Raw genomic sequence first — 27,292 nt, forward strand, 5'->3', positions numbered from 1 at the left:
TTAGTTCAGCTTTCCGGTGCTCCGGTGGCTGGAAAAGGTGGATACAGTCCTAGGAGACTTTCCTAGGAATGTATCCACCTTTTCCAGCCCAACGGAGCACCTGAAGGCTGAACTAATTTACGCAGGAAAAGACATCAACTGCCGAGCCGAGAAGTTTGTTACGAATTGAATTTACTGTAAGTTTGCTAATCTCTAATAGTGAACCTCGCAGCTCGGCGGTTGATTACTTTTAGTCCGTGTAAATTAGTTCAGCTTTCCAAGGGCTCTGGTTGCCTGGAAAAGTCCGGTATGACAGTCTCGTGTATCCCCTCCACTGTAATACTGTAGAGGCACCTACAGGTTCGTGCTGTTTAGACATGTTTTATATAGGATAGTGTAAGGGCCCAGTTTCACTGCAGAATATCTGCCCAGAGAAACTCCAGACGGACAGTCCGTACCCAGCAGGCGCAGTCAATCGGCACTAGAACTCCTCGGACGTGCACCGTCTCCATGCAATGCATTTTTGAGTCCCGAAATTCTGCTGAGTGCATGGTGCAGTAGAATCCCGTTGAAAATAATGGGAGGCTGCTGTGCTGAAACTTCTGAGCAGAATGTTTCTATTCGGATATTCTGTAGTGTGAATGGGCCCTTTAAAGTGCACGGACTATGTACTCGACTGTTACTTTGTTTCCACATTTATCGGAGTATTTAGTTAGGTTTTCAGCAAGAATAATAATCAGAACAATATAGAGTAAGAAAAGATGTTGCAGAATTATGCTTTGTGGGGAGTGCAAGTACAGTGATCCTTCACCTTACAATGGCCTCAACATACAATAGTTTCAACATACAATGGTCTTTTCTGGACCATTGTAATTGTAAACCAGACTCAACATACAATGCTACAGACAGTCCAGATCTGTGAAACGTGTCAATGGCTGGAAGAACCGACCAATCAGAATGGGCATTCACTGGTAAAACCCCTGTATTACTGAAGCGTATGCACTGACTCATGTCTGGTAGTGCTCCCTATAGTACAGGGAGGTATTACATGTTCTGTACTACCCTTTACCTGGGCCAGAGTTAGCTGCTCCTTTGGACACCAGGTAAGGGGGGCTCCATGTTACTTTTTAGGACATTGCGTGTACTGTACAGGACCCTGAAGAAGCTCCTGTCCTCTACATAGACAGTGATTACAGCTCCAGCAGATCTTTCTTACTTTTATATGTAAGAACTTGCTTTATCTATAGTAGTTATCTACTTATTTTTCTTTTTGGATGACAGTTTAGGGCTTCAGAAACCAATTACCAGGTTTCCATAGAGTTATGGTCTCAACATACAATGGTCTTCCTGGAACCAATTAATATTGTAACTTGAGGGACCACTGAATTCATTAAAACGGACATGTCCGGAGAGGTCAGCGGTCCTCTTTAAAGTCTAATCTATATTTTTCGAGCAACTTCTCAGAATATGCCTTGTATACCGAAGTTGACTGAGACTGTGTTCACACGGTGGAATTTCTGAGCGGAATTTGGCAGGAATATTCCTCCAAGAAATTCTGCCGCAGCAGAGTCACATTGATTTTCAATGGGATTTTGCTGCACTGTTAATACGGTGGTATTTCTGCAACAGATTTTTCTCCCATGCAAATCCAGATTCTGGCATCCGCAGAAAGAATACACATGTCTGCGGATTCTGCTTCAAAATGTATTGCAGTCTGAGACGGCACATTTGAATGTTCCATCTGTTTTCCATGCAGACATTCCGTACATTTCTGCCATGTGAACATGGCCTTAGACTATGGTCACTCGGTGGAACTTCTCTGCTTCCGCTCAGATTCCTTTTTGCCAAGCTGGTAGCGGATTTTTTGCATATTCTGCGGAATGTTCATGGATTTTGTGCTGAATTTATGCTGAATTTTTCAACACACAGATTCTAGACTGAATTAGAGAGTCCCATTGACCTCCAAACTATTGACAGGTTCTGCATGGAAATTCTGCCATGTGAACATAGCTTTATTGTGTTCTCAGTTTTTCAGCAGTTCCCCCTGTGTAGGTTTCATGTCTTATTGTGAGTTTTTTTTCCTAAGCCCCGCTCCATAGTTGATAGAATGTCTCCCATATTCTTCATACAGAAGAGGACATCCTGCTCTGCTATAGCTTTATATCATACATTCAGGAGCAGTAACGAGGGCAGTATACGGCAGTACTGAACAGTGTCAATCCAACACTTAGGTGAGATATAACACTTTCTAGAGTAAGCTTAGTCTGTCTGCAGCTGCACCACCCTGCATAGATTTCTTTAAGCCGCAGCTATAATCTCAAACCAGTGGTGTCCAAACTGCAGCTCTTCAGACATTGTAAAACTATAACTCCCAGCATGCCCTGAGAGCCAACGGCTGATCTGAACATGCTCCTTTCTACATCTCTAAAAATACATTTTGCTGATAAAGTTTAGAGATTTAGATCAGTGAAGATGAAAGAAGAGAAAAAAGTTGTGATTAAGATACATTAAAGTTCCTTATATTGACATTCTAATAATGTCAGTGTCACAGTAACAAAAAATACCATGCTGGCATCATGGCACTCACTAAGGCGTGATACCGAGAATAGTATAACTATTAATTTATTCAATTGTCTGTGTGTTTTCTGTTTCATTTTGCCTAGAGCAGATTAGATCTACATTCTTGCTCTGCTAGTTTAAATAGTTGTACAAAAATAACCTTTGGTGCCAACTGCTTTGCCAAGAACCTGTTTTATTGTAAAAGGTGTCTAAAGGAAAGCTACCAGACATGGTACATTAAGGAGCTTGTTAAATGTTATCATCCTCCCAGTTCCCTGCGCCCATCATGATAATCCACCCCCTGCCTTTATTTTTATGATTTGTTAGTTGTCTACCTTGATATTGCTCTGTATTTTCTGCTCAGTCTGTCAGATTCACGGAGTGTGTAGGCGTGACATCATCTGAAGCCATACAGGAGAGAACTTCCTCACTCACTCTGCTACACACAGCCCAGCCCAGAGCAGTTCAGTGTGGGAGATTAGCTATGATTGGCTAAGGCTGCACACACCCCTCAGCACTCCAGACTGCATTTCCTGATTTTGGACTTCTGGAGTCCTAAGTCTCTGCCATAGAGGGGGGGGGGGGGGGGAGAGAATGTTCTCTGGACAAGTAGGGAGATACCTAGTGGCAGTTTTTTTAAACTCAACTAAAATATAGAAAACTTAATTTATTTTTTTATTTTTTTTTAAAGCAAAGTACATTAGAAAGATTTTTTATTTACTTTAAAGTGTACTTGTCACAGGAGTAAGAAATACGAATGCTCCAGACTTATTCTTTAACTGGTGCTGTTCCTGCCCATGTGCTTAAATCCAGTTTTTATCCTTTTTAATTATCTTGGGAGCCATGCAGTTTACTGAGGAGGAAGGGGTGTTCACTTGAGCAGCATGACACTTGCGCTCACATTTTACGTGGGAACTTCCTCACTCCTTAGGTCATGTTTGAACGGTGGAATATCTGTGCAGAAATCTGCATTCAATGCAATTCTGCTGCACTGTGCACACAGTGGAATCTCCACGGCAGAAACATCCTGATTCCAGCATCAACATTAAAAAGACTTGTCTATTCTTTCTGTGAATTCCTCTCCGAAATGCATTGCGGTCTAGCATCCGCCAGATTATTCAAATGTCCATGTTTTTCTTGTAAACATTCCGCACATTTTCAGCCATGTGAACAATAGGCTACTCTGTGCACTGAGGCTCTGACATGCGGCGGCTCACACAGCAAGAGCCTGCACAGAGCCCGGCTTGTCCTGACAACACTTTTTGTATTTCGTCTCTGTACAGAGACACATGGGCAAACACAGCAAGGACAACACGGTGGAGTAACCCCTAGCGGTAAGAAGATTAGAGCATTTTCACCCAAAAAATGTACACTTAGTTTAGATGTATATTTGTAATACAAATTGGTTAAAAAAACAGACAGTGCCCATTTGCCAGTGTGCACTTTTCGTGCCTAAGGCTGTGTTCGCACGCTGCAGCTAATTAGCAGTATCGCAGCTAAATCCTGCATGCATATTTGCTACGAAAGACAGAAGTTGTGGTAAAAATTGTGTATTTTACACCAATTAGCATAATTAGCTGCAGTTCCGCATGTGAACACAGCCTAAGACTGGTTTGCTATTAATTGGATTGTACTGCACTTCTATATATGTGTCCATAGACTGTAACCAGCAAAAAATTATGTTCAGGTGTGGGCTTGTGACTTGCACCCTATTCTGCTGTTTTAATGCTTTAGCTACCCCTTCATAACAAAATGTTTTATTTATTTTTGCGTAAAAAAAAAGGGAAATATCTTGGGTTAAAAAAACACACCCTGGTTGTCACAATAGGCTTTATTTGTAAAAGCTACTGGATACTTGAGGATAAAATTGCAAAAAATCTAGAACAGGATTAGGGTTTTGTTTTTTTGTATTTTTTGTTTCCCCTTCTGTAATTATAGAATTAAAACTATATGAACTTTATATGCTGTATACCAGTGAAGAACATGAACAGTGAATACGCTTAAAGGGGGTACTCCTGTGGAAAACTTTTTTTAATTATTATTATTATTTTATTTTTTATTTTTTTTAATCTTAAATCAACTTGTGCCAGAAAGTTAAACAGATTTGTAAATCACTTCTATTAAATTATTTTTTTTAATCCTTCCAGTACTTTTTAGGGGCTGTATACTAAAGTGAAATCCGAAAAAGAAATGCATTTCCTCTGATGTCATGACCACAGTGCTCTCTGCTGTCCATTTTATGAACTGTCCAGAGCAGGAGAAAATCCCCATAGCAAACATATGCTCCTCTGGACAGTTCCTAAAATGAACAGCAGAGGTCAGCTGTTTAACTTTCTGGCACCAGTTGATTTAAAAAAAAAAAAGTTTTTCCACAGGAATACCCCTTTTTAAGTGCCCTCTTTAAAAAAATATATATATATACCTTTCACTATTCTGATAAAGCCTACTTGGTCATTTTGAGGAGTACATTCTTGTCCTACATAGTAAGAGGAATTGTATATGGTGTCCCCATAGCTTATAGAAGTTGTCTCCTGTACAAAAATGAACATTAGCAATTATTTAAGAGGTATCTGAATGAGGGAATCCCCGTTATTAAAGGGAATGTGTCTCCTAGATTTTCTTTTTCGCACTATGGTCAGCTACTGAAATGTAATTTTACATTATTATGAGATAAGCCATATTGCCCGAGGCTCTGCTCTGTTTACAGCATTTAGTGAGATTCTTTACAGCAGTTACATGGACATAGGAAACAGAAGGGGGGAATTTTTATGGAAACCTTTTTGTAAGTTTGCTTTGTGACCTGTCTAGAGGTCAATGTATAGGGAGGGGGAGGAAAGAAAAGATGAGCATCACCTATTGTAAATGACCTGATACCATCTTATCTTGATACTGGTGTCACTTTTCACTGTAATCTTGCTTGTGATGACAGCAAGGTGACTGCTGAAAGGGTTTTTTATTTTATTTTGCTACAGAACAGGAAATAACAGCTTTCGCATTGCTATCGGGCTGCTTCATCGGCAATGTTGTCAAAGCGATGGGAGTCTAGTGAAAAAAGTGCATGCATGATTTTATTTATTTTTTTTTCTGGTAAACTACCAAATCCCAGACTGACCCTATTTAAGTCTGTGGGAACCCGGTACAGTCAGTTGTGCTCTCACCTGTTTTGGGGCAAAAAAAAAGCCCCAGAACAGGACGTAGCACAAAGGCAGTGTGAACAGAGACTGATCTCTCAGTCCGCCAGAGAGTGGAGCGCAATGCCGCCTGCTTCTCCGTCTAATAACTTACAATCGCAGCGGGTCTCAGGAGTGATCAACAACTATTGACATGTCCGATCGAGCTGTTGAAAGTTGCTTTTAATGACTGTATCGCTTTAAATATGTTTCATCATAAAAACCTTATTGACACATTCCCTTTAAATTTCAGTGTAGAGAGACTACAGTCGAACCAGCATGTTTGTGTAATATTTAAAGGGGTATTCCGGGCAAAAACATTTTATCCCCTATCCAAAGGATAGGGGATAAGATGTCTGATTGTGGGAGGACCCCCTGCGAACTCCCTGCAGCACTCTCATTCTATGCGGGAGCTGCGTCTCCCGTTTCGGAAACCTCCGGGTTTCTGTGACGTCACGTCCCGGAAACACAGAGTTTTCCAAAACTGGAGACTCGGCTCCCGCATAGAATGAGAGTGCTGCAGGGAGATCGCAGGGGGTCCTCCCACGATCAGAAATCTTAATATGATAAAATCTGACAAAATGGTTTTTGCCCGGAATACCCCTTTTAATTGCCCAAGCAGTGGTGCTGCAGGGGAATTGAAACATTTACTACCTTGTTCCCAAGAGACTACAGCTGAATGAATATACAGAGACACTGTAAACGGTTCATCATTGGGGGACCATTTTAACTAAGGGGCCCTTTGGCTGTCTGGGCATGCTGGGAGTTGTAGTTTTGCAACAGCTGGAGGCACACTGTTTGGGAAACATTGGTTTAAAAGGGTACTCCTGTGCCCCAGTGTTCTGTCTGATCATGAAGTCATGGCCATGCCCCCTTCATTCTTGTCTACTGGAGGAGGCGTGTTAGCTGGGGATAACATGTCTAGTAGAGGAGTACCCCTTTAATAGATTGTGCTGCCAACACTTGAAAGTAAAAAAAAAATAAGCCAAACTCTTATATATTTCTCCCCAAACCCCTAACCTGATTTGCACAATTATATTAGAGGCAGAGAAGACGATGTGCCCATGTTATGTTACATATTATATTAAAGTAATGTTCTGTATATATGGATAATAGCTAAGATGCATTTATCAAAGTCTTAAATATTGATATACGGGAGCTGCATGTAATTTAGCTTTGTTGACATTGTATCCTGGTTTGACTGCATAAAGGTCATGAATGGATTTTTATGTTCCCAAAAAATAATAAAAATAATAATTTAATGTATGAGAATAATCAGGTTTCACACTTTTCCAGAACTTCATATTGTAAAAATCGAACAGAACAATGTAAATGAGAAGTTCTGTGTCCAGACCCTGAAATGTGCAGTCCTGACTCCCGCTACACCCGCAAAAAAATAAAATAAAAATTAAAAAATATGTATATATTTTTGTATTTTAAAATATACAGCTGACAAGTCGGTAAATTCACATTGTACTATTTGTTTGTTTTCCCTTTTGCAACTAGGAAATTCTAGGAAGCTAACAGAAAACACATCTGCCATAGAAATAAGATACTAGAAACCATTGTGTTCTGGTTGTGGAGGTCATTAGGGCCTGATAGACTGGCCATACACATTAAGGCTAAGTTTCCACTTGGCTTTTTTTCCGTCAGTTTTTGTAGAACTGCGACTGCAGTTTTTGAGCCAATGCCAGAAATGTATTCAAAAGGAAAAGGACATATGAAGGAAGGACTTACATTTCTCCTCCCTTATGGATCCACTTCTGACTTTGGCTCAAAAACTGCAGTGGCAGATATCCAAAAACTGCCAGAAAAAAAAACAAGTGGAAACTTAGCCTTAGGGTGCGTTCACACAGGCAGAACTGCTGTAGCATATTTGCTGCGGGAAATCCGCAGTGGATTTTGCTACCATTGCCTGCAATAGGTTAGAAGGAAAATCTGCAAATTTTCCTCTTGCGGATTTCTAAGGCTACGTTCACACGTGCGTATTTTTGCTGCTGCAGATTTTTCTGCCCATTTGCTTCAATCGGCAGCAAAATCTGCTTAAGCAAATCTGCCGCAGAAAATACGCATGTGTGAACGCACCCTAAGGGTATGTTCAGACAAGCGAATCCCCAGTGTGTTTTACACTTTGGATCTGCTGCTGAATGATCGCTACAGGGTGCCTTTAGATGTGCCTGCTCTGAGCGGCAATACACTGCTACAAGCAGACACACTGAAGCGATGTGTACTCGCACACCTCCCGGCCACTCCCCCTGCTCTTTGAGCTAGGCCGAGAGCTGCCACGATGTGCGAGTATACTGCGCATGGCAACTCTCATATGCCAGTGTGTCTGCTCATAGCAGCATATTGCTGCTCTGAGCAGGCACATCTAAAGGCACCATGTAGTGGTCCTTCGGTGGTGGATCTGCACTGTAAAATACGCTGTAGATCCGCTTGTCTGAACATACCCTTAAGCAATGTTTTCCAAACAGTGTGTCTCCAGCTGTTGCAAAACTACAACTCATGCAGAATTTTCACTCGTATTTTGTAGTTTTTCTACAGCTGGAGGCACACTGTTTGGAAAACACTGCATTAGGCTATGTTCACACAGCAGAATTTCCGCATTGAAATTCTGCATGTGTTTTTAGCCTATTAACTTCAATGGGATTCTGCAGTTCCATTCACATTGCTGAATTTTCGTTGCTGACATTCTGCAGCTAAAATTCTGCCTTTTGGGTTTTGCAAAAATGTCATGGAATTCAGCTGCAGAAGCCCACTGAAGTCGATGGAACTCAGCTTCTCCTCCATGAAGTGCTACCTACAGACTGGACTGCATGCTCAACAAGACACATTCCACTCAACCACTTGTGATAATGACCAAATGGTGCATTGTCATTTCTTCTATAAGGCTGGGTTCACACTACGATTTTCAAATACCGTAACCGTATACGGTTTTCCACAAAAACGTATATGACCGTATCTGAAACCGTATGTATAGAGAATGCATTGTAAATCGTATTCCAAATATTGTGTACGGTTGCATCTGTTTTGCCTCGGATACGGTTTTGCTGATTTTTCAACCGTAGGCAAAAACGCTGTCGACCACGTTTTTGCCTACGGTTGGAAAACCGTATGCGGTTCTTTTAACATAGTTGTCTATGAGAACCGTACACAGAATTTCAGAATATGGTTGCATGCGGTTTTTCTAATCCGTTTTTGGAGTTGACACTGCGCAGAAGGAATTTCAATAGAACAATAGTAACTATTAAATTGCTTGAAAACTAATTCCAACAAAATAGCAAAACTGTTGGCAAAATGGATGCAAACGGATAGAACCGTACATACGTTTTGGAACCGTATATGGGGGGAAAAATGTATTTTGAGTGATACGGTTGCAGACGGTTTTTGCCATACGTTTTTTAGCGGAAAACCGTATACGGTAACTATTTAAAAAACGTGGTGTGAACCCAGCCTAAGAGCCATCACACATAAGATAGAGGTCCACAGCGTATAGCGTCAGGACAGCTATTGTAGGTGTTAAGGGAGAGAAGTTGCTACTAAACCTCTTCTGGCAGCGCTGATGTTAGAAAAGTCTGATTAAATCAAACATGCCTATTCCTTTCCTCAGTATTGTTTAGAGTTCAGACCAATTTCTTCGGCAGTGTTTTTCACCTAGTGTGCCTCCAGTTGTTGCAAGACTACTACAACTCCCAGCATGGGAAAAACATTGACTGTGTACACTATATCCAAAAAAAGCCACACAAAGCATAAGCACAGAACCTTTTTGTAGTATAGAACATCCCATAGGTGCCATATTACAGAGCAATAGGCACTTTATATTGTACTTCCATAAAGCACTATGTACTTCCCAAGAAGCAGTATGGTTTTTATATAGCTGATGAGCACATGAGCCCTTAAAGGGGTATTCCGGCCCTAAGACAGCTTATCCCTTATCCAAAGGATAGGGTTAAGATGTCTGATCATTGGGGGCTGCCCCCCCCCCCCTGCAATCTGTCATTCAGCACCCACCTTTGCGAGCTCTCTGCAGCGCTGGAGGCTCAGAGTGTGCAGCGTGACGACCACTGGGCCGGAGTATTGTGATGTCACGCCCAGGCCCCTCAGTGCAAGTCTATGTGACGGAGTGTGACAGCTGTGCGGCAGGACCCCCGCAATCATACAGCTTATCCCCATCCTTTGGATAGGGGATAAGATGTATTAGGGCCGTAGTATCCCTTTAAAGGGGAACTTCTGTGCTTTTAAAAGGAAAACTGTCAGCCTATTCACCCGTACTAAACCCAAACACACTGGGTTATGTTGGGTCAGTTACTTAAATATGTCCAGTAGGTCCTGAGATGTCCCCTAGAAGATCCTCTGTTGAATTCAGTGAATAGCACACAGGAGGCGGGGCTTCGCCAGCTCAATTTATATATTGATTATGACTCCACTAAGATGTAGTCACAGACAATGAATATGCAAATTGATTCAGTGAAGCCCCGCCTCCTGCACATGATCCCCACAGATCCTCTGGGGGGACATATTACAGGACCTACTGGACATATTTAAGTAAGTGAACCCTCGTTGTACTCCTGTTCACCCACATTTATTGGGTTAAGTTTGGATCAACAGGCTGACCGTGTTCCTTTAAACTGTCTGATTGCGGTAGCGTCCGACCGCTGGGACCCCCCCCTCCACAATCTCCTGCCTTTTGCCCTGGTGTTCTGGAGAGTTTTGTTTAGAACACTGGCTCTCCTTATATACGGAGATGCGATGGTCGATATGCCCCCTTCATCCATTGTTTATGGGAGAGCCAGAAATACAAGAGCACTGTGCTCGTCTATCCCTGGCACTCCTATAGAGATACTTGGAGGAGGTATGTCGCTCCGTGCATTGAGGGAGAGTCAGGTGCCGCTGGACATGAGTGCATGGGGTCCCAGCGGTCGCCACCTCCCTCTATCAGACACTTATCCCCTATAGGATAGGGGATAAATGTTTGACCGCTGGGACCCCTTGCGATCTCCCCTACGGGGACCCGGAACTGCTGCGGTTCATTGCGGCCAATGCTTGTGTTGTCGACCTCACTAAGAGGTCAACAGACATGCCCCCTCCATTCAGCTCTATGGGAGAGACAGGGATGCGTCTCCGCCTCTCCCATAGAGATACATGGAGGGGGCATGTCAGCCGCGGCATCATGCTGTGGTCAAAATGCCTCCTACATGGGGAGAGTGTTCGGACCCCCCCCCCCCCCCCTGCCCATCTCAGCGTTCAGACCACCTGTGATCAGACACATCCCCTATTCTGCGGATAGGGGATACGTTGTCTAAGGCTGCATACAGCACTCCTTTGAGTACTTGAGTTGCCCCTTAAAGGTGAAATGTGGCCCAAAACTTCTAACTTTCCCTGTGCCCAGGGTGCAAAAACTAAACAAAAAAAACCTTAGGTTCCCCCATTGTGCCGGTATCAACGTCCCGTTCCTCTGGCGCTGCTCGGCTTCCTTCTTCTTAAGCTTGGAACGTCACATTGCGGTCAGCATATTGCTGGCTGCAGTGATCTCCGGCCTCAGCCGGTGATCGCTGCGCACTGTCATGTAAGGAGCCGTTACAGGGGAACATAGGAAGGTGAGTTAAGGTGTTTTGGTTTTTGTTGTTTGTTTGTTTTTTTAAAGTTTTTGTAGCCCGGGCACAAGGGAAAGTTAAGTTTTGGGCAGAATTTCTCCTTAAACTTCCATCCAACTTAAAGGACATGTCCGGTGCTCACTTTTCTTATTGTATCTGTTCCGGGCTGCAAAAAAAAAGAAAATAAGCTTTCTCTTGCCTGACTAGGCTCCCCCGGTGCTGCGGTACAGGTGTTCGGTCCCCGGGCTGTATTCTTCTTACTTCCTGTTAGCCCGGCACGTCACACGGAGCTTCAGCCTATCACTGGCCGAGGCGGAACATCGCTGCGGCTGGTGATAGGTTGAAGCTCCGTGTGACGTGCCGGGCTAACAGGAAGTAAGAAGAATACAGCCCGGGGACCGAACACCTGTACCGAAGCACCGGGGGAGCCTAGGCAGGTAAGAGAAAAATTGTTTTCTTTTATTTTTCAGCCCGGAACGGATAAAATAAGAAAAGTGAGCTCAGGACATCTCCTTTAAGATTATTCTTTTATGGGAGGTCTCCTTAATATGAAGGTTGTAATGGAAAAGGCCCATATTAAAGTCCAGTATGTCCTCTGTATTATGCATGGTAACCTATTCATTGCTGCAACATCTTGTTTTTAATAATAGTTTAATTGACTTTTCATGTGAAAGATAATATAGATTTCTTATTCTATTATATTACTGAAAATGAATTATATTAACTAAATTAGTAAAGTAATAGTCAAGCTATTTCTTATTCGGTATATCCTCCTTGTTTGCTATATATTGAACTGGCATGAATGCAGAATATTACAGAACAAGCTTGTGATGGTGGGCTTTGCTAACATCTGCGCTGTGGCTTCCGTTTGACACAAGCACTTATCGGATCAAGCTTCTCATGCGGTTCATGCTTGCCATGAGAAGTAATGGGACACCCAATCAATAAGGTTTAATCAGAATAAACAGATCTAATTTCTTCCAAAAACAGCACCACTCCTGTCCTCAGGTTGTGTGTGGTATTACAACATGGGTCCATTCATTTCAATGGATAGGAGGTGATTTAATAATTTTCTGACTTAAAAGAAAACAGTCATCCTGTTCACCCACACTAAACCCAATACACTGGGTTATATAGTGTGGGTGAACAGCAGACCGATGCGGCGTCTCTGACTAAGATGCGTACCTGCAGCCCAGAGCGGTGTCCCTCTGAAGGTCCGCTTCTTTATTCAGTGAATTGTGCACAGGAGGCGGGACCACCAGGTGAAGGCACAAGCGCTCGCGTGACCAGCGTCCATGAATATTCAAATTCACCTGGCTGGCCCGCCTCCAGTGCCCAGTTCACTGAAGAAAGCAGCAGACCTTAAGAGGGACACCGCTTCGGGCTGCAGGTACGTATCCTAGTCAGAGACCCCTCATTGGTCTCACCCAGTGTATTGGGTTTAGTGTGGGTAAACAGGATGACCGTTTTCCTTTTAAGCTGTTTTTGATTGTATGATGAGGTTAGGAGGGGGGAAGAGGCATTTTTTTTTCTCTGATATATTACAAAGTTTGTTCTATTACTTTTGTCAAGTTTGTTGAAAGTAACCATTTAAGTATGCCTAAACTATAAACGTCTATTCTATTAAAAGGTAGCAATCACTCTTCCTGATATGACTGTTTTAGTAAATAATTTATTTTCCCCAAAATATTCTGGATCATCTTTTCAAAGAATGTATATTGTCCCATTACTCTGTTGTTCCCCTTGGAAATGTATGACTAAATAGACAACTTGGTGTTATTTGTTGGGTCGTGTCCCTGCATTCTTCAATCTGTGCTGACTATGCTAGATTGGCATAGGGACATACCTTTTTTCAAGGCTAATAGTACAACCCATTTTTAATAAAGCCCTATATTTCCAGGAGGAATAGCACAATTTATAAACATAACGGGGGAGATTTATCAAAACCTGTGCAGAGGAAGCGTGGTGCAGTTGCCCATAGCAACCAATCAGATCGCTTCTTTCATTTTCCACAGGCCTCTAAAGAGGCCTGTGGAAAATGAAAGAAGCGATCTGATTGGTTGCTATGGGCAACTGCACCACTCTTCCTCTGCACAGGTTTTGATAAATCTCCCTCAACAAGTATATGCTTAGATGCATGTTTAGTGGAAATACTTCATAAGTGTTTATCGATGGTGGCAAGGGATCCACTGTCAAATCTTGGCGCTGTCTGACACACTTCTTCCACTTCAAAAGAGATCAGCTGAATAAAAAAAATATATCTATATCTGATCTATATCTGTACGTGTGCATATATAATATACATATATATGGGGCAAGTATTCTCCTTAGGGAGGAGCACTGCTTCCGGTGTTGAATGGAGATTTAAAAAGGCCATAAGCACTCCGCAGGCTTTCTGGGTAAGGAATATGCAAAGCAGCTCATCACACCGCCTTCTCAGGTTACATGCCCTAAGATCAGCTTTAGCATCGGTTACGAAGTTTAAAACTGATTGGGATTCATGAAAAAGGGGGGTACCATAAGCCTCCAGACTAATACCAGAAATACTGGTACATGATGATGATGACTAAATTAAATAGATAATAGAACTGTGCTTCAAATTAATGATGAAAAAAATATGTTTTTTAAATTTAAGCAATAAAAACAATTATCATTTTTACAATAAATTGTTTTTATTGCATACATTTAAAAAACCTTTTTCTCATCATTAATATGAAGCACAGTTCTATTATCTATTTTATATATATAGACTAGCTGAGTACCCGGTGTTGCCCGGTTTTTCCTTGCTAATCCTTGTCTTGTTGGGGAGGAAAATCAACAAAGGAGGAAGCTTTTGACTTGATATCCCGTCCTCATATATTATTGCCATATCCCAACCCCATATCCCGACCCCGTATCCCGTCCTCATATCTCAACCTCATACCCCGACCTCCTATCCCGTCCTCCTATCTAGACCTCCTATCCCGACCCGTAATATATGTACCAGGTATTGAAATATCTCCAGCCGTACGGAATTATGTGGGAACATACATTTCCCATTGATTTGCATGGGACTTTAAACAAAAACTCTGACCCTGGCACATGGGGGTGAGTAAGGGTTAAATCACCTATCCTATGTTTGTTGTTGACATATAAGTAACATGTGTGCCAAGTTTCATGTTAATATCTTTAGCCGTTTGGACGTGATGCTGGAACATACACACACACACACACACACACATACACACACACACATACACATACATACATACACACATACATACATACACACATACAGACATAAACACACACACACATACATACATACACATACATACATACACACACATACATACATACACACATAAAAACACACACACACACACACACACATACACACACACACATACACATACATACATACACACATACATACATACACACATACAGACATAAACACACACACACATACATACATACACATACATACATACACACACATACATACATACACACATAAAAACACACACACACACATACATACACACACACACATACACATACATACATACACACATACATACATACACACATACAGACATAAACACACACACACATACATACATACACACACATACATACACATACATACATACACACATAAAAACACACACACATACATACATATATACAAACATTCTAGCTTCAAAAAATGACGGACTTCCATACAAACTTTCAACCCCTTTTTCTCCCCCTTAAGAGTTGAATTTCGAAAAATCCTTTCTTATTCCTCGTCTACGTCTTAAAAACAACACCTGTGAAAAAATTCAGCTTTCTAGGTCCAAGGGTTTAGGCTGGGCTTGAGTCAGTGAGTCAGGCCTTCTATTTATATTTATATATATATATATATATATATATATATATATATATATATATATATATATATATATAAAATATATACACACACACATGGGCCCTTCAACTGGTGGGTGTTAGATATCTATATATAATAACAGTGTATATGTGTGTGTATGTATATGTGTGTGTATGTATATGTGTGTATATGTATATATATATCTATATAGATATATAAACGGGATGAGTATTTAACTCAGGGCGAGTTCACCACTCCTGGTGTGACGGAGCTTTCAAGGGCCACTAAGCACTCCGCAGGCATTCTGGGTAGGGGGATATGCAAATCAGCTCATTACATCACCTTTTCAGGCGATGTTCCCTGGTATCAGCTTAGCTCCAGTTACGGAATATAAAAAGCTAATCAGGATTAATGCCAAACCAGAACTCTCTCTCCAGAAGGAAAGAGGGACCCATATTCCGTAACTGGAGCTAAGCTGATACCAGGGAACATCGCCTGAAAAGGTGATGTAATGACCTGATTTGCATATTCCCCTATATATATATATATATATATATATATATATATATATATATATATTGGTTAAGAGTAGCCGTATTAGTCCAGTGATGCAAAAAGCTAAATCATTGGTAGTTGCAGTATCTTGTAATAACCTTTTTTATTGGACTAACAAGATTTTGTAGAGACAAGCTTTCGGGATTCCTCCCTTTATCAAGTCATAAGCATTTCTGAGCTCACAAGTAGAAAACATACGTTCTATCTCACAAAATATGCAGGGGTTAAAACAACATATGTGGAGAATGGACATTAGGTTGGGCCATAAATTGTACAGCTATAGGACCATAGACTACAGATAAGGATGGGGGGGGGGAGGGGGGGGGGCTGGAGAGCAGAGGTGAAAATGGTGGTTACGCTGGACAGAGGAAAAAGGACAATTTTACTACAGAACCATAGACTGAAGATAAGACTTAGACAGGGGAGGGGGAGCAGGGGTGTAATAGTGTTAGAGCAGGGAGAGGGAAGACAGTTTGGCAAAGGTTATAGAAAATTTTGATAATGGGATAAGAAGCTTAAATCCACATTAAGTCCTCTGTTCTTGGAGTCATAAAGAACTATCATTTTGGCTTCAAATGTCTTTCTTTCCTGGGTGTTCTTGAAGTTTCCTTTCAGGATCTTGATTTTGAGGTCCTGTAGGGAGTGACCTGATTGGGTGAAATGGTGTTCAACTGGGGTGCAATAGTCCTTTTCTCTATGGTTGTTGATGGACGATCTGTGGAGGTTCATCCTTTTATTGAGTGGCTGACTGGTCTCACCAATGTAACATCCCAGGTCACACTTGGTGCATTGTATCATGTAGACTACATTCTCTGTGGTGCAGGAGTATTGTCCCTTGATGTTGTATGTCTTGTTGTTGTGGGAGGCCTCAGAATTTGTGCAGATGTGTTGACAGAGTTTACAGCGCGGTTTGGTGCAGGGGTTGGTCCCATTGTCTGTATCTGATGTGTCTGTGGGTAGTTTCCTATTGACCAGCTTTCGTTTTAAGTTGGGGGGTTGTCTGAAGGCCAAGATGGGTGGTTCAGGAAAGATTTGCATTAACACCTCATCTTCTGCTAGTATTGGCTGCAGGTCCTTGATATTTCCTCAAGGGGGGGATTGTATGTGGTTACCAGTGGTATTTGTGGGGAGGTTTGTTTCTCTCTGTATTGCAGCAGGTGTTCACGTGGTGTTCCAGTGGTATGCGTGATGAGGTTTGTTTCTCTCTGTATTGCAGCAGGTGTTCACGTAGTGTTGCAAAACTACAACTCCGAAGGCTGTCCGGGCATGCTGGGAGTTGTAGTTTTGCAACAGCTGGAGGCACCCTGTTTGGAAAACACTGATCTAAATTATGGTTTATTTAATACAAAAGTAGTTGGTAATCAATTAACTGACTTTGGTACTTTCTGCACTTAATAGATATGTAAAATAATTTGCCTGGTGACGTTCTTTACCTTGGGACCGGAGTTCACAACGTCGACATATGATCAGCGATCAACTCTTTTCTTAGAGAGATGTAAATATATATATAATTTATGCCTTGTGTTTTTAAAGGGAAATTCTGGATGTCCAGATGGTAGCATTTAGGCTGGAGAGTAATGAATTGAGGTGCCTTTCAGCCTTTATACGAGAAAATTATTTGATATGGTACCTAAGGATGGTTTCCCACTTTTTGTTTTTTGGGAACATACCGCCACAGGTTATGACATCCATTTTATTTTTTTTATTTTTTTTTGTTCAAAGCCAAAAATGGATTTAAAAGAAATGGAAAATATAACAGAAGGATTGATACTGCTTCCTCCTGCTGGATGCAGTTCTGGTTTTGTCTGAAAAAAAAAATAAAAAATTGTGCATGTGACGCTAGCCTTATACCAGTGTTCTCCCCCCCCCCCCCCCCCCCCCCCCCCCAATGCCTGTTAATGTATTAAGTATATATTTTTAAAGGGGTACTCCGGTGGAAAACATTTTTTTTTTCCCTAAATCGACTGGTGCCAAAAAGTTAAACAGATTTGTAAATGACTTCTATTTGAAAATCTTAATCCTTCCAGTACTTATCAGTTGCTACATGCTCCACAGGAAGTTCTTTTCTGTCTGACCACAATGCTCTTTGCTGACACCTCTGTCCATGTCAGGAACTGTCCAAAGCAGAGGAAAATCCCCATAGCAAACCTATCCTGTTCTGGACAGTTCCTCACAGGGACAGAGGTGTCAGCAGAGAGCACTGTGGTCAGACAGAAAAGAAATTCAAAAAGAAAAGAACTTCCTGTGTAGCATACAGCAGCTGATAAGTACTGGAAGGATTAAGATTTTTAAATAGAAGTAATTTTCAAATCTCAATAGTAATATATTAACCACACCTCAAGGATGATACACAATGAAGAAAAATTATAGACAGTTAGATTGATAGAAATGCAAAACTATTTATTATACAATGTATGTCACAATACAAAATCAATGAAAAAATTAATTTGATAAAACATAAATAAATATAAGACTGATAAAGCAATAGTGTATATAATGTTTTACCATTGGGCCCTAATGGTATAGGAAATTGAATATAGCACTGCTGTTTGAGTGGTTGTTAGGTTATCGGCCGATTGTCCGGCATGAACTGTTAGTCCGGCAAATATGTGGCTATAGTGTGAAACAGTCTTTGGTTGACAGACTAGGTTGTTCAGATTAATAGGAATTGGTTGTCTCTCACCCTGTCCGCTGGTCTCTGTACTGCGACGGGCCAATGATGGTAAAATTGCTGTGTTGTAGGCGATGGTTAGAATCCGTCTAGCGGCGGGGGCTCTGGCAAGATACTCCCACGTCGGAGGTCCGTAGCGGCGGCGTGCGGCTGTGTTGGTATCGGACCTCTACTTAGCAAGCCTGATCGGGATAGTTGTACATACAACAGCGTTTGAAGCAAGTCTGTGCGGCAGGTAGGTAAGGCTCCCAGCTCGTGGGATAAAAAGATGAACGGTTTGTTACAATCAATGTGCCGGCTTCTGGAGGAGCAGTGCGTATTTCTAATGCTCTATTCAGACTGTATCCAGACCTAGACGCGTTTCAGGGCACTTAAATAAACCCCTTCTTCAGTAGGCAAAGAATAGATATTCTTTGTCTACTGAAGAAGGGGTCTATTTAAGTGCCCTGAAACGCGTCTAGGTCTGGATACATCCTGAATAGAGCATTAGAAATACGCACTGCTCCTCCAGAAGCCGGCACATTGATTGAAACAAACCGTTCATCTTTTTATCCCACAAGCTGGGAGCCTCACCTACCTGCCGCACAGACTTGCTTCAAACGTTGTTGTATGTACAACTATCCCGATCTGGCTTGCTAAGTAGAGGTCCGATACCAACACAGCCACACGCCACCGCTACGGACCTCCGACGTGGGAGTCTCTTGCCAGAGCCCCCGCCGCTAGACAGATTCTAACCATCGCCTACAACACAGCAATTTTACCATCATTGGCCCGTCGCAGTACGGAGACCAGCGGACAGGGTGAGAGACAACCAATTCTTATTAATCTGAACAACCTAGTCTGTCAACCAAAGACTGTTTCACACTATAGCCACATATTTGCCGGACTAACAGTTCATGCTGGACAATCGGCCGATAACCTAACAACCACCCAAACAGCAGTGCTATATTCAATTTCATATACCATTAGGGCCCAATGGTAAAACATTATATACACTATTGCTTTATCAGTCTTATTTTTATTTATGTTTTATCAAATTAATTTTTTAATTGATTTTATATTGTGACAAACATTGTATAATAAATTGTTTTGCATTTCTATCAATCTAACTGTCTATAATTTTTGTTCATTGTGTATCATCCTTGAGGTGTGGTTAATATATTACTATTGAGATTTTTCACTATTGTCGATCAGTGGGGACTGATCATTTTAACCACATATACCTCGGATGTTGGTTGTGAGCTGCACACACTAGTTTTCTTTCCAATTTTCAAATCTGTTTAACTTTCTGGCACCAGTTTATTTATTTTTATTAATTTTTTGCTATGTTGGCAGATTCAGAAGTTCATCTGGCATACTGTCACCAAATGTTGGTGAAATGCAGCTTTAGGGTAGGGTGACTCGTAGCGCATCCGCAGCATATTTCGCCCAGCAAGAAATCTGTTTTGGATTCTGCTATGAACAGAGCCACAGAGCTAATTTGTCGCAGTCTTGTGTGTGCAGCCGATGTGACTGTGATTGACCCACCTCTAAACTTTACTGCACACACAGGGCTGCAGCGGGGTAGCTCTATGTGTCTGAATCCGCAGCAGATGAGCTACATATGTACATCTAAAGGAATACTCTAGAGGGATTACCATGATCTATACATTTAACGGCATAATACAACAGATGGCAAACTTAAAATTTTATATACTGCCTGAATATAGGCCAAAAATGTAGATACATTTACAATAATCAGCAGAAGCTTTCTTACTTTCTATGTTGAGAGACACTACTATCACAGTGTGAAAAGAACCTAAGCCTATACATTGCCTCATATTCTGCAGAAATACCATGGTACCTATGTGTGCCATTATGAGATGAGGCACAGAGGGTACAGTAAGACCCTATACACTTCTATGGGCGGTGGTTGGCAATATGCGTGAGGTCTGGGGTTATAGACCCAGGGATCAGATGATAAATGAGCAATCAATCATTTGTTTTGGTTGATCACTACATTTTGTCCTGCTTATAAACCCTCTTGTCGGCCACACGTCTCCCTGTGTAATAGGGGATGTGCTGCCAAGAAAATGATAGCAGCATGCATTCATGGGGGCCTTCCTCTCACATATACAGTCTGGGATAATGTGAACCAAAGGCCTGGGACACATAAAAGGAGGACTGGGTTCCGGGCGCTTCCCCTCCTAGTAGAGTACTGAGTATTAGGCAGGCAGATCCATAGAATAAAAAGGGAGTTTATTCGCAACAATAGTTTCGAGTCTTGTGCCAGACTCTTCTTCAGGCATATGCCTGAAGAAGAGTCTGGCACAAGACTCGAAACTATTGTTGCGAATAAACTCCCTTTTTATTCTATGGATCTGCCTGCCTAATACTCAGTACTCTACTAGGAGGGGAAGCGCCCGGAACCCAGTCCTCCTTTTATGTGTCCCAGGCCTTTGGTTCACATTATCCCAGACTGTATCAGAAATGCTGAGTGACTAGATCACTCAGAGAGGACTTCAGGAGCTGCTGACCTCATCTTCACCGAGCTATACTACATGCAGATATAGGTGTTGTGCCCTGAGCATGACCACTTCTGGTAAGCCTACCTAATTACCCTAAGGGGCTCACCTGTCTGAACCATCCGCACTAGGAGCGCACCTCTCTTTTTGTCTTTTTCTCTTCCTCTCACATATAGGCTCAGTAAATGATAAATAAAAGTTTTGACTAGTTGGGGTCTGAGTGTTCAGCCCCCGACCAATCACTAAAAAAAAAAAGACAATCTCATACACTTTGCATTGTAAGTTTGTCTCACTTAGTGCTCTTTTTCCGGTTTGCTTTAGCTATCGGTCGGGGTCCAGGCACTCCCATACCCCAACCAATTAAAAGTTGTTGTTTTTTAACGTCACAGTGCTCATTTTGTCAAATGAATTTGACTTTTTTCATATTTTGCATTTTTTAATACTATTTTTAGTATTTTGAATACAGTACTACAACATGCACTCAATCGTATGTTGTACTCTTAAATTTTACTCTTGTCTATGGGATTACAAATGCCCTCCTTTTACTCATCCTATTGTAATCAATGTATTTCATGTCCTAAATTTCACGTGTTCATCTTGCTGTACCCAAATGTACTATATTATAAATAACATAACTCTCTCCAGGTGTACGGCAGCTTTGTTTGGACATGTAAAAACACTGCCTATGAAGTAGATATCTGGCAATATGTACTCATAAGGGTATTGTCCTCTGTGGTTGCCCCTGTCTGAACAGACCTGCTATGTGTCAGTGAATTGATCAACCAATCAAACTCAAAATAAGCTTTCATATTGAAAATAAAGGGTTGTGTCTCAAAGGGAATTGGGTCTGGTCTGTCTTCAAATGTTCATTCTCAATATCTGCGAATTTGTATGTTTCATCACTAAGGCGCACTTTGTGAGTGGAATCACACATGCGGTTTTTGATGCAGATTTTGTAGTTTTTAAAGCAAGACAGAAGAGAATACAAAAGAGTAGACATGTTCTTCTGCCCTTTATACTTTCTCCTTGTTGAATAAAGAAGATAAAATGCACCAATAACCACAAATGTGACTCCAGCTATAAACTACTGATGGGCTTTATCCTGTCCAGCCATTTTCTTGCCTCTTCTGGTATCTTGTTTCCAGTGATGATGGGACGCCTTTTACTCAGATGCCCAATGAACTTTGTATTTGTTTTGGTAAGACATAATCACTGTTAAATTGTCTTTAATAAACTGATCTTAAATTCTTGTCTGAGTCTAATAAAGTGACACAGTGATGTAAACGGTTAAACACATTTCCAGTGTTTTAGTAGTGACCTCTTTTAAACGGGCACAGTCCGATTGAGTTTTTTTATGCTATTCTACTTCATAAGAAAATTGTATTTACTTTTTATAGAAATCATGGCTTTAAAAAAAAAAATAAAAACAACTCTAGGGGTCCTCATACCATCCAGAACATAATCCTATCCGACTGCAGCCTCATCTTTGTCCCAGCGGAAGCACAGGCAGGGATAAAGTCCAGTAACTGAAGGTGAGATTAGCAGTCCTGTGCTCACTCCTGTTCTATCAGACTGCAGCATGAAAACAGAGGAGGGGGTTAAAGAGCAACCTGCAGTGATTGGATGAAGAGACCCAACACAGCAGACTCTGGGAGGTAGATGAGTTATGCAGAGTGAGGACACGCTTTCTCCAAAGCACAGCATTACAAAACAAGTGAGCAACAGAAAGAAAGTATTTGTCTTCTCTTGTCTTTTTTTCCACCCTTACAAACTGTTACTATAACTTTGTATGACAGATATGCTTTAAAGAATCCATCTTTTCCTGTTCTGCAAAGATACGCAAATCACACTAGACAGTACAGTTGCCACAACAACCATAGGAAGCCCAGCAAATTCCATGCACAAGCCCTTGTTTGATTAATAGGACTCATGCACAGAACTTGCTGAACTCAACAGTAAAGTAGTTTTTTTGGCTTTTCCCACATTCACTCCACACTCAAACATAGAGGTTTTTATTATTTGTAAGCACCTTTACTCTACGTGAAAACAAAAATGGTTTCCCTAGTGGTAAACCCCTTTTGGGTTTATGGGAACAAGGAGATAGTGAAAGAGTACCTGTCATCTAACCATATTTTCTAAACTAGCACTCAGATTATATTCCCTAACTACTCCTAACACCCCTCCTCAACTTAATTTTTTTTTAACGAGCTTTAAAGCTCTGTATTACAGAGCGTGGCGAGGTGCTGTGGAAGGTGGCTGCTGCTTGATTGAGCTCCGCACCACAAGGCCCTCTGCCACCCTGCTACAGCCCTGACCGCTGCCTCCCCTATGTGGAAATCCTCTCAAAGACCCCCTGCACCTCTGGCTCCGGCGACGTGCAGCATAAGACAGTACCTGCGGCCTCCTCCTGGGCCCTCCGGCCTCCCAGACATCTTTGGTCCCGCCTCTGGATTCCGCTCCTGGTCGGGGACACCTGCACCTTTCTGGGAGCTCTACGCTGTAAGGGGGCCGCTGGCGGACCCTCCGCTGCCCTCTGTGGACAGCTGCCTCCTCGATCACAGAGCCCCGGCGGTTACTTCCGGTTGGGCGTGCGGGCTGGAAGTGAGGCCACCCCCTTAGTCGGACATGGTGCGGGCCCTGAAGACGGCTGAACTCATCTTCCTCCAGGTATGGGTCCCTCCTGCAGTCCAGCCTCTCCTCCCTGCCTCGGCTGCTCTCCCTGAAATGGCTCCCTCCTCATCTGACCTGCCTCAGTTCCCCCTAGACCCTCCACATAAAGGGCTCCTGTTCACCTCACCACCACCCAGGGCTGCTTTGGTTGGGGGTGCACCCTTGTCTCCCACTTCGCTGCCAACTGCTCAAGGACTGCCTTCTGCTCCTACTGCCCGAAGGTCCTATACCCTGCCCCTGGACCACTATCTGCGTACACAGGACTGGGCCTCCTCTCCCTCCTTCCTTCCCTCTCCTGCCCCGGAGTGCACTCTGGACACCCTACAGGTTCACCCCTCCTGGGCTCCTGTGTCTACCTCCAATGGGATTATGTCCTCTGCCCCTAAGCCTGGGGGTTTGCCGGGCCTGGCACCCCTAGGGGCCCCTGTGGGGCCTGTGTCCTCCTCTGGGGGATCGACCTCTTGGGACGGCCTCCCTGATATTGAGCTGGAGTGCTCGGGACTCCCTGCCCCCACACCAACGCCTTTTGACCTCTGCCAGCTATTATCTCAAATTCCAACTTTCGGTCTTTAATTTCTGAAGTCAAAGACGCCTGCCGTGCCGAAATTTCCTCTCTTCGCCAAGACTTACAGCATGTTTCTGACAGAGTTGAGAATTTAGAGGAGGCCCATGATTCCACCAGAGCGTACATTGCTCAGCGCCAATCCACGGTTGCATCACAATCGGAGTTTCTCTCTGACATGCATAACCACTTGGAAGATCTGGATAATAGATGGTGCCGGAATAATATTCGTGTGCGGGGGCTCCCTGAAGCAACCCGGGAGGAAGACCTGCATGTTACCCTGGAAGCTATCTTTAATCTTCTTCTGGGTGAACCCCTGTCCCACAAGATTAAGCCGGACAGAGCCTTGCGCCCTCGGCCATCTAAAGGCCCTCCTAGGGATGTTATCTGCTGTTTGAATGACTTTCAACTCAAGGAGGCTATCATGGCTAAGGCTCGGTCTAGGCGGAACTTTGAGTTTGATGGTGCTCCTATTCAGCTGCATCAGGACCTTTCCTGGATCACTCTCCGGAAGAGGCGATTGCTCCAACCACTTCTGGCAGTTCTTCGAGATCATCATGTCCCACTCCGCTGGAACTTCCCCTTTGCCTTACAAGCCTGCAAGGAAGGACGCACAGCTGTTTTACGCTCCTCCTCTGACATCCCGAATTTCTGTTCCTTTCTGGACCTTCCTGTCCCTCAAGTGCCCGATTGGGGCCTCTCCCCTCCGCCCCCACCTCTCACTCCTGTGTGGCTGCCTCTCCGCAATCGGCGGACTGGAGGAGGGAAGAAAGTAGTCCCCCCTAACCAGCGGGGATCTCCTACTGTCCCGCTTGAGATGGGGCCTCATGGCCGACTTGGGCGCCTCTGGTGTCTGTGGGACTTTGCTATTTCATGCTTCGTTCTTGGGTACTGTGCCTTTAGTTACTGTTTTTCACTTATTATACTGTTGTTTTCTTTCTTCACCTGTACTTTGTTCTAGCTGGTGGTCACTTACACCTGCTGCCTTTGGCATGGCCTCGTGGGGTGAGCCTCTCGGGTCGGGTTTCCCCTCTTCTCGATGATGTCCTCTCATCTCCCCACCGAGGCCTTCACAAATGTATTGTTTGTTAGGAGGTGTTTTTGCACCTCGGTTTTACTACTATTTTGTGCCTTATCTTTGACCCAGTGGTCAATGGTTTCTTCATTGATTTATTGTGTACCTGCCTTTGTATTTGTGTTTCTGTCTCCGTCACTGTGTCTTAAGTGGTGTGTCCTGTCCCCCCCCCCCTTTTCTCCCTTCCCTCTTCTTTTCTAGGCTTCTGGAAGTGTCTATTGTTTCCCCCTGATTCCGGCTTTCCTGGAGGGTGCCAGCGTCGGTGGGACTTCTCTCCTTATCCTTGGGTGAGTGCATTTTCTTTTTTAGCTTCTTCTTCCCCCCCCCCCCCTCTCCTCTCTGCCCATGGCTACATTCTTTGAATGTAAAGGGCCTCAACTCCCCCCCTAAGTGGCACCTAAGTGGGAGTTGGTCTCGCAGAGGGCTGACATAGTCTTTCTTCAGGAGACACACTTTGACCACTCTGGTACTTCCCAATGTTTGCATCATTTGTACCCGCTTGCCTTTTCGGCTTCTTCTGGTAGGAAGTCAGCCGGAGTGGCAATCTTGGTATCCCGGTCCTGTCCCATTCATGTTTCCTCCACCTATACTGACCCCCATGGCCGCTGCGTGATAGTGAAAGGTTCCCTCGGGGGTAAACCCTTGCTCTTATGCAACGTCTATGCGCCTAACGCGTCTCAGATACCCTTTTGGCGCCGGGTCCTTACTCGGTTACATAAGTACCCCCCCGTCAGCCTGGATTTTTGGTGGTGATTTTAATCTTATTTTTTCCCCTTCTATGGATCGCCACTCGGCCCTTGGCAGTCCTGCCCCTCCCACTCAACTGCGTCTCGCTTCTTTGTTCCATCGCTTGATTCGATCCTCCTCCCTCTATGATCTCTGGCGGATTAATCACCCTACCGACAAATCGTTCACTTTTTACTCCCACCCACATAAACTGTATACCCTCATAAACTGCTTTTTTGGCAATCTCCCTATGGTTCACATGCTCTCTTCTGCTTCTATTTCCTGGTCCGATCATGGACCGGTCCTCCTGTCTTTCTCTCCTTTTACCTCCTCCCCTCGTCGCTACCACTGGCGTCTTAACAACTCCTTACTCAAATCTTTGCACTCCTGGCATTAGATCCAGGCCTCTATAGTAGAATATTTTGCTCTTAATCAGGGATTGGTCTCTTCTCAGGCCATCCTCTGCGATGCACATAAATTGGTAGTTAGAGGGCATTGTATTGCCCTGAGCACTTTTTTGAAGCGTGATGCCTTGGCCCGAACCCGGGAGTTGCAACTACAAATCCGTACTCTTGAGGTGGCTTTGCTTTCTGCTCCCTCTCTCTCGGTGCTGAGGTGTCTGGTTGCGGCCCGTGCCCAATTGGGTGAGCTTGTGCTTCGCAAGGTGGAGCTGCAGCTTCTCTATGCTAAACAAAGGTTTTACGAGAAGGGTAATAAGGCCCACTCAATGCTGGCTAGACGTTTGAGAGACTGTGCAGCGTCCCAGATGCCCTCAGCTCTGAAGGACCCCTCTGGCACTCTTCACTATCATCCTGATGCTATCTCTCGCATTTTTCGGGACTATTACTCTAAGCTATACTCTCTTCTTTCCCAACTGCCCTCTGACCCTGGGGAACGTGATGCTCTATTGGACCCCTTTCTCTTGGAGTGCTGCGTGCCCTCGCTATTGGTGGCTGATCAAGCTGCCCTAAATGCTCCGATCACATTTGAGGAACTTACTTAAGTCCCTACCTTCCAGTCACTCCCCAGGCCCAGACGGCTTTTCCTATTTATACTACAAGACCTTCTCCGCTCTTCTTCTCCCCCATCTTGTCTCTCTATTCAATTCTTTCATGGGGGGTGAGGGGATCCCGCAGTCTTTTTTGCACTCCTTACTTACCCTTATCCCCAAGCCAGGAAAGGATCCCCATGATTGCACCAGTTACAACCCATAGCCTTGCTCAATACCACCTTGAAGCTGTTTTCCAAAATTCTGGCGGCCCGTCTCGGTTGTCTCCTCCCTTCCCTCATTCATAAAGATGAGGTAGGCTTTATTCCTTGCTGCCAGGGGGGAGATAACACGAGGAGGGTCGTTAATCTGATTAATCTGATTAA

At 43.3% G+C, this 27,292-nt stretch overlaps 1 protein-coding gene across 2 annotated transcripts in view; it reads left to right on the plus strand.

Moving 5' to 3' along the window:
• The first annotated feature begins 11,729 nt into the window (after positions 1-11,729).
• Positions 11,730-27,292, plus strand: part of NRROS (negative regulator of reactive oxygen species) — a 62,501-nt gene continuing 46,938 nt past the window's right edge. For both annotated transcript variants that reach the window (XM_056564410.1, XM_056564412.1), the window contains exon 1: positions 11,730-12,692. The gene's annotated coding sequence lies outside the window, so the exon portion shown is untranslated. The remainder of the gene's footprint in view (positions 12,693-27,292) is intronic.

This window comes from Hyla sarda, chromosome 3 (genome assembly GCF_029499605.1).
Source record: "Hyla sarda isolate aHylSar1 chromosome 3, aHylSar1.hap1, whole genome shotgun sequence".
Taxonomy (NCBI): Eukaryota; Metazoa; Chordata; class Amphibia; order Anura; family Hylidae; genus Hyla; species Hyla sarda.